We start from the raw sequence: 7514 nt of genomic DNA on the forward strand, positions 1-7514 counted from the left end.
GCAAGCAGATTCTTTACCAACTAAGCCACAGGAATGGCCAATTACCAGGCACCAAAGCCAGGATCTGAACCCTGGGCAATTTTTGCCCTGGGGTCTAGATATAGAAATAGTCATTTGGTTCGTTTCTGCAAAAAAAAAAAAAAAAAGTACTTAGTCTACACATAGAGCTGGAATGGTGGGGTGATGGAGCTCAGTGATAGCGCATTTGACTACAAATAGAGCTGGAGGTGGAAAAATTATGCTAATGAATTCTATTCAAAATCTTCACTTTGTGAGTTTTAACGAAGGTAAAAGGAACACTCTATTACCCAAGCAGGGGCTCCCCCTGCTGGAAACCTACTTCGAAACCCATACAGTGTAATTGACTCTGAATTACCTCCTTGGGAACGGAATGAGAAAAGCACCCATAATTTAACCTTGCAAGACTGACATCCCCTGTCTATGTGGGTAATGAAAGCCTTTCTGGTGTTATGAAGCCGAGTTGCTGATTTAGTAAAGTGAATGTTCACTTGCTCTAAGATGAATAGGGTGAGTATAGAAAGATGCTATAAGTTTTAGGGAGGCACTCTTAGAGAATGGTTTTCTTGTTGTTAGTCTTAATTTGGCAGGCAATAACGTTATCCTGGGATATACCTAATGGAAACCAAAGGAGCACAAAGAATAAAGGGAATGATTTTTCATTCAGTTAGAAAATGTGTCTTGGCTGCAGTCCATCGGAGATGGGGACTCACCGTATATTTCTCAGAGATTCAGGTTCTGATAAATAGTGTAGGAGCCTCAAGATGATTCCGTGCGTCTCCAGCTCTTAAACCTACATGCCTGCCCACTATGGATCAGTGGGTTGAAGATTTTACGTTGTAAATCTGAGTGCAGTAATAAAGCTTGGGCATTTTAAAGTCTTGTTTTCGCTTTCTTCTTGGCTCCATTTGGAATTCCAAAAAGAAAAGGACCAATTTAAATTCCAGACAAGATCCACTTGAAATTCTAAACATGTGGAGTTAAATTTTGGAGTCCACTGATCAGACTGTGAATGACAGCGTCTAAACGTCACTATCAATTATGTCAAGTCGATAAGTCAATCGATTGTGAACTGTCTTACAATTTCCAGCAGTCACTTGCACAGAAGTGTGCTTTACACGAAAACTGCCAACTGTACAGAAGATGAGAATCCCCATACTGTACCCCAGAAAAACAAGCCAATATTTTCTCTGTACTAATACAGATGGAATGCATGTCACTTTTCCATCCTCCACACACACACATCCCTAAAAATCAATCTTATTTACAAATGTAAATACCTTAATAAAATATAAAAAGCCTTAATAAAATGCTAGCAAAAATATTCCAACAAGGGCCTTCCCTGGTGGTTCAGTGGTGGAGAGTGCAACTGCCACTGCAGGAGACACGGGTTCAATCCCTGGTCCAGGAAGATTCCATATTCAGGGGAGCAACTTAGCAAGCGTAACGCAACTAGTGAAGCCCTAATGCCCTAGAGCCCATGCTCCACAACTAGAGAAGCCACCGCAACAAGAAGCCCCTGTACCACAACTAGAGCGTAGTCCACACTCACGGCAACGAGAGAAAAGCCCTTGAAGCAACAACGGCCCCAAACAGTCAAAAATAAATAAGTAAATAACCCATCAATGTCAAAAGAATGCCACTTTCCCAAAACTGGCCTTTATTTCATTTACAAAATGAATGAGTCAATATTAAGAAAACTATTGATAGGGTTCACCAGAGTAACTGGTTAAAAGTATAACAAAATTAAGTTGTCTTGATAAAGATTGTGGAGAAGGAAATGGCAACCCACTCCAGTATTCTTGCCTGGAGAATCCTGTGGACAGAGGAGCCTGGTGGGCTGCTGTCCATGGGGTCGCAGAGTCGGACACGACTGAAGCAACTTAGCAGCAGGAGATTAAGACTGGAAATATTGGGTAATACGTAATATAAATTCTTGATTAAAATTCCTATTAAGCTGAGAATCAGAAATATGCACTTACCAAAATAAATTATGTTTAAAGAAGTTAACTATAAACATTAGCATTTCCATTAAATTTAGGGGCAATAAGTGAAACCGTGTTTACCATCCCAACTATTACTTGGCATGTGCTGGAAGATCTAGAAAATCAATCAAATAATTTTTAAAATGAAGAACTGTAAATATGGAAAATGGGGAAAAAAGCACATTGCCTCTCTCTTTTTTTTTTTCCGTTTTTGCATTGCTGTGATTATCTATGTAAAAAGCCAAGATAATCAACTGGATAAATATGGAAAACAGTAAGACAATTCAGTCAAAGAAACAATTATAAAACTGGCTGAGAAAAATCCATGTTTCCAACACACTCACAAGAGCTAACAATAAAACACCACAGAATAAAAGAAATTCATAGAGGCCATAAAGCATGTAAATGATTGAAATAGAGTTAATATAAAAGTATAGGACCTATATAATGAAAACAAAAAAATGTTATGAAGGTGTAAACAAAGAACAGACTCATTAGAGTTGGTTCAGACTGGGAGTCTGCCTGAGACAACATCAATGTCTCCCGGTTGACATTCATTTATACATTTAAATTAACTCTTTCAGAACTTCCCTGCCAGCCCAGTGGTTAAGACTCTGCTCTCCCAATGCAGGGGGCTTGGGTTCAATCCCTGGTCAAGGAACTAGATCCCATATGCTACATAAAAGATCCTGCATTCAGATAAATAAATTAAATAAATAAATATTAAAAATTAAATGACCTCTTTCAAAATAAAACTGAACTTTTATTTTCGAAACAAAAGGGCCTTCTTGTAGAATAGCTTGTAGCATCTTATAGAAAGACAGATTCTTCTGGCCAAGAACTATTAGAAAATCTGGATTAGATTTTTCCTTCTGTTTAGCAGCATCAAGAGATACCAAAGCCTCCAGGATTCAGGAGCTCGCAGGTATGAGATGAAACCCACCCCCCCCACTGGGACCAGTCCAACATCTTCTCCTGAATTCCTGCTGAAAGAGTTTGCCAATTAATAAGCAACAGACCAAGAGACTGAAAAGCTGCCCTGAAACCACTTGCTGAGGGCAGGAAGGATAACATCGTTCTCAGGAGCTCAAAGAGCTGGGAGACAAAATTGGACTTCAGGGTTTCTAAGACATGAAGGGTTCAAGGTCTTGGAGAGAAGACAATTGCAAAGAAGCCAGCCTGACCCCTCTCTGCACTCACCATTTCCTAAATGGTACCCTCCCTGAGTGCAAAGCACAAAGAAACTGTCAGGAGGGTGGTTTTGAATCAAATTTCCATTGCTACAAATTCTTAAGATTGCATTATTTCTCAGAAGAGCTCAAGGACGGAAAATAAATGTCATTAAAACAATCCTCTGGGAAAACTCAAGATTCTGAGTGAAGAACTATGTTAACTGTTCATCTCCAATATCCTGTTTTGCTTTAAATTGCTCAGAAGGAGTAAGAATCTCTTCCCTTTAAAACATAGATCCAAAACCACAGGAAAAAAAAAAAGAGGTATTACTTTCCAGAGAGAACAGACTGAATGAGAAAATTAGGAACAGCTACAGCAGACAGCTGTCACTTTTCTTTTTTAGAAATTTTGTTGAGATGTATTTCTCCTCCTATACAATTGACCCATTTTAAGTATACAATTCATTGGATATTAGTATATTCACATCTGTGAAAAGGAAAGCAACCATCACCGCAGTCCATTTTAGAACATTTCATCAACTTGAACGGAAACATCGCACGTGTTAGTTTTTACAACCCTACATCCTCACCTGCCTTTTCCCAGCTCTAAACAAACCATAGGGGACTTTCTGTCTCTAGGACTTTCCAGTTGAGAATTTCATGGGAATTCAATCACATAAAATGCAATCTTTTATGACTAGATTCTTTCATTTAGCATAAGATATCCTAGGTTCGTCCATGTTGTAGCACATAGCAGTATCTCATTTCTTTTTTCATGGCCAAGTAGTATCCCGGCACATGGACAGACAGCCTTTTATTCATTCATCAGTTGATGGACATTTGGGTTGTTTCCATCTTTTGACCGCAATAAATAATGCTGCCATAAACATGCAAGGAACACACAAGTTCCTGCTCAGACATATTTGCTGATGTCTTTTGCTTAAGTACCTAGGAGAGGAATTGCTGGGTCCTAGGGTAATGCTATGTTTAACCCTTTGAGGAACTGTCAAGGTTCTCCAAAGTGGTTGTACCATTTCCATTCCCATCAGCAGCATATCAGGTTCCAATTTCTCCACCTCCTCATCACCCTGTGCTATCATTACACTTTTCAACCCAAGTTCACCTAGTGGATGTGGACTAACAGCACCGAACTGTGGTTGGATTTGCGTTTCCCTGATGACCCATGATGCCGAACATTTTTTTCAGTTGCTCACTGGCCATTTGTGTATATGTTGTTGTTCAATCACTAAGTCGTGTCCAACCTTTTGTGACCCCATGGACTGTAGCCCACCAAACTCCTCTGTTTATAGAATTCTCCAGGCAAGAATACAGGAATGGGTTGCCATTTCCTCCTCCAGGGCATCTTCCCGATCCAGGGACTGAACCCGGGTCAGCTGTGTTGCAGGTAGATTCTTTACCATCTGAACCACCAAGAAGATCCCTTAATTGGATGGCTTGTCTTTTTATGTTGAGTATGAGAGTTCTTATACTTGCTGGAAGCAGGAGAAGGGGACGACAGAGGATGAGACGGCTGGATGGCATCACCAACTCTATGGACATGAGTCTGAGCAAGCTCTGGGAGTTGGTGATGGACAGGGAAGCCTGGCGTGCTGCAGTCAATGGGGTCACAAAGAGTCAGATACAACTGAGCGACTGAACGGAACTGACTGATAAGAGTTCCTTATATATATTCTGAATACAAGTCAATTTCCAGATAAACGATTTGCAAGTATTCTCACACTTAGAATAATCTATGGCAGACAGGTTCCCAAATCAAAAAGTCTGGCTTGTGGATAGAAGATCCATCACAGTCACATACAAAGGAACTGGCAGCAAATACCTGTTTCTACTCAAGTGTTTTTATTTTAACATACATCTGTATTTGGCAGTCCTCATGAGGTATGTTTAGAAAATGAAGCTCACTGTCAGAGTTGGTGTAATTTTTTTGGAGACTAAAACTGGCCATTGCTAGTACATTTTTTAAAATATGCATGTCCTTTTCTTGGCAATATCCTTACCAGGAATTTAGCACTTGGATGTACTCTTAAAATGCACCAATACTCACATGTAAGGATGTTCACTGACATATTTTGGGTAATAACAAAAACCAGGACACAGTCAAAGTGCTTATCATCGAGGAGCTGGGAAGTCAATGTCTGTGCAGCTGCACAGTGAAATACTATGCGGATTCTGAAAGGATGAAGCAGAGCTCACTAAAAATAGAATAAGGTAAATGTTGCTATAGAAAGATCTCCAATTTATATCCTTACAGGGAAAGAACAGCATGGTGTAGAATAATGTGAGTACTTTGCTCCATTTTGTGGAAATCTTACAAATACTTGAATAGATATCTATGTGGGTATCCCTTTTTATCCTGGAAGAAATCATAAACCATGTCTTCTAGTTACCTTTGGCAAGAGACTACAGGGGAAAAAAGGAGGAAAAGAGGCTTTCGCATCTTATCTTTCCCTCTGGATAACTTTAGGATGTCATGATCCTAGACTTCCTTTTTTTTAATGCCAAAAGCTTTATCTGGATGGAGGAGGAAATGGCAACCACTCCCATATTCTTGCCTGGAGAATCCCATGGACAGAGGAGCCTGGTGGGCTACAGTCCATAGGGTCGCAAAGAGTCGGACACAACTGAGCAACCAACACACTTACCTGGATGGTGAGATTCGGGCCATTTCTGGTTTTCTTCTTTGTTCTTAACTGTATTCATTTTAAATTTCTAGTTAAATGTTATAAAGAAAGCTTATGAAATGAAAGTGTGTATCTTCAGTGTTCGAGCTCATGAAGTGAAATTCCCAGTTTTCTCAGTCACCTCCCGGCCATCTGTGCCAACTTACCCAATCTACCCAAGTCAAAACAGAGCTTGTGGGTCACTATCAGAAACCTTGGAAGGGAGAAGGCCTTCCATCACAGATATTCAAAGACATGGGAGCATGAGGTGCCTGAAGGTGGCCTCATTCGACATCCTTGCTGCTCAGAGTGTGATCTGGGCCGGTGGCACCGGCATCTCTCAGGCTCTAAGTTGGAAATACAGCACCTCAGCCCCCACTCAGATCTGATTCTACAGGACTACAGGATTCCCAGGAGATTCACTAGCAGGTTCAAGTCTAGAAGCCCAGGACGAGCTCAGAGCTTGTCACCCCGAGCTGAATGCTGCAGTCACTGGCGAGGTTCTTTAAGACTATCCAGGCAAGATGGGTCCCACCACCAGCACAAGGAACCTGCATCTCTGGGTGAGCCCTGCACAGGCGATTCTAATATGTAGGTATTGATTCCCCAGAACAGCCAACATCTTCCAATACACCTCTAACATGATTTTGGGGATAAGCACTCATTTATAGAGTGCTGTCTACCGCTGGTCCCTAGGCTAAATGCTTTACACACATTGATCACCTCCTTTTAATCTCCACACAATCCTGTAAGCTTGGAATCAGCATCTTCATCTCACAGACGAGGAAAAAGAACCTTAAGAGTTTAAAGAACCTGTCTGGCCTCACATAGTTGGTAACGGGCAGAGGGCAGGTTCAAAGCCAAGGTCTCTAATTTATGTTTACCCTGAATATTCACTGGGAAGACTGATGCTGAAGCTGAAGCTCCAATACTTTGGCCACCTGATGCAAAGAGCCAATTCATTGGAAAAGACCCTGATGCTGGAAAAGATTAAAGGCAAGAGGGGAAGGCGGTGGCAGAGGATGAGATGGTTGGATGGCATCATTGACTCAATGGACATGAATCTGAGCAAACTCTGGGAGATATTGAAGGACAGGGAAGCCTGGCTTGCTGCTGTCCCTGGGTTCACAAAGAGTCAGACACAACTGAGCCACTGAAGAAGAACAACATTGTAACATTGTTAATTCTCTGCTCTGCCTCTCACTAAAATGTGACCTTGGAGATCAAGAAGTATGTCCATCAATATATATGCTGGATAATGCTGAAGAATAGCAAGGTCATCATTAGCTCAAAGTACTGAATAAAAGAAAATGTGTGAGTGAGACACAGCTTGGGACCCTGGAGCTGACAGCACTGTGACCCCACCTCCCTGGGGACAGCCATGGGGAGGAGTTGGTGCTGACTAATGTCTGACCTGAAAGCCTGGCCTCAGGTCATCATCATGCAGATGGTCCACCAACAATCCACCGGATCACACCTGCCCCCTAAAGGTTAGGGACCAGCACTGCTCATGCCAACATCTCATACATTACACTCAGTGTGTGCGGTGCTCCACACCCCACGTGGGTCATCAGAGACCAGAACAGGAGAAAGATGGTTTGGCTAAACAACACTGGAGTCCCTCCAGCCCACTTATAGGGTCTGTTTCAGCCACAAGG

This window comes from Cervus elaphus, chromosome 5 (genome assembly GCF_910594005.1).
Source record: "Cervus elaphus chromosome 5, mCerEla1.1, whole genome shotgun sequence".
Taxonomy (NCBI): domain Eukaryota; kingdom Metazoa; phylum Chordata; class Mammalia; order Artiodactyla; family Cervidae; genus Cervus; species Cervus elaphus.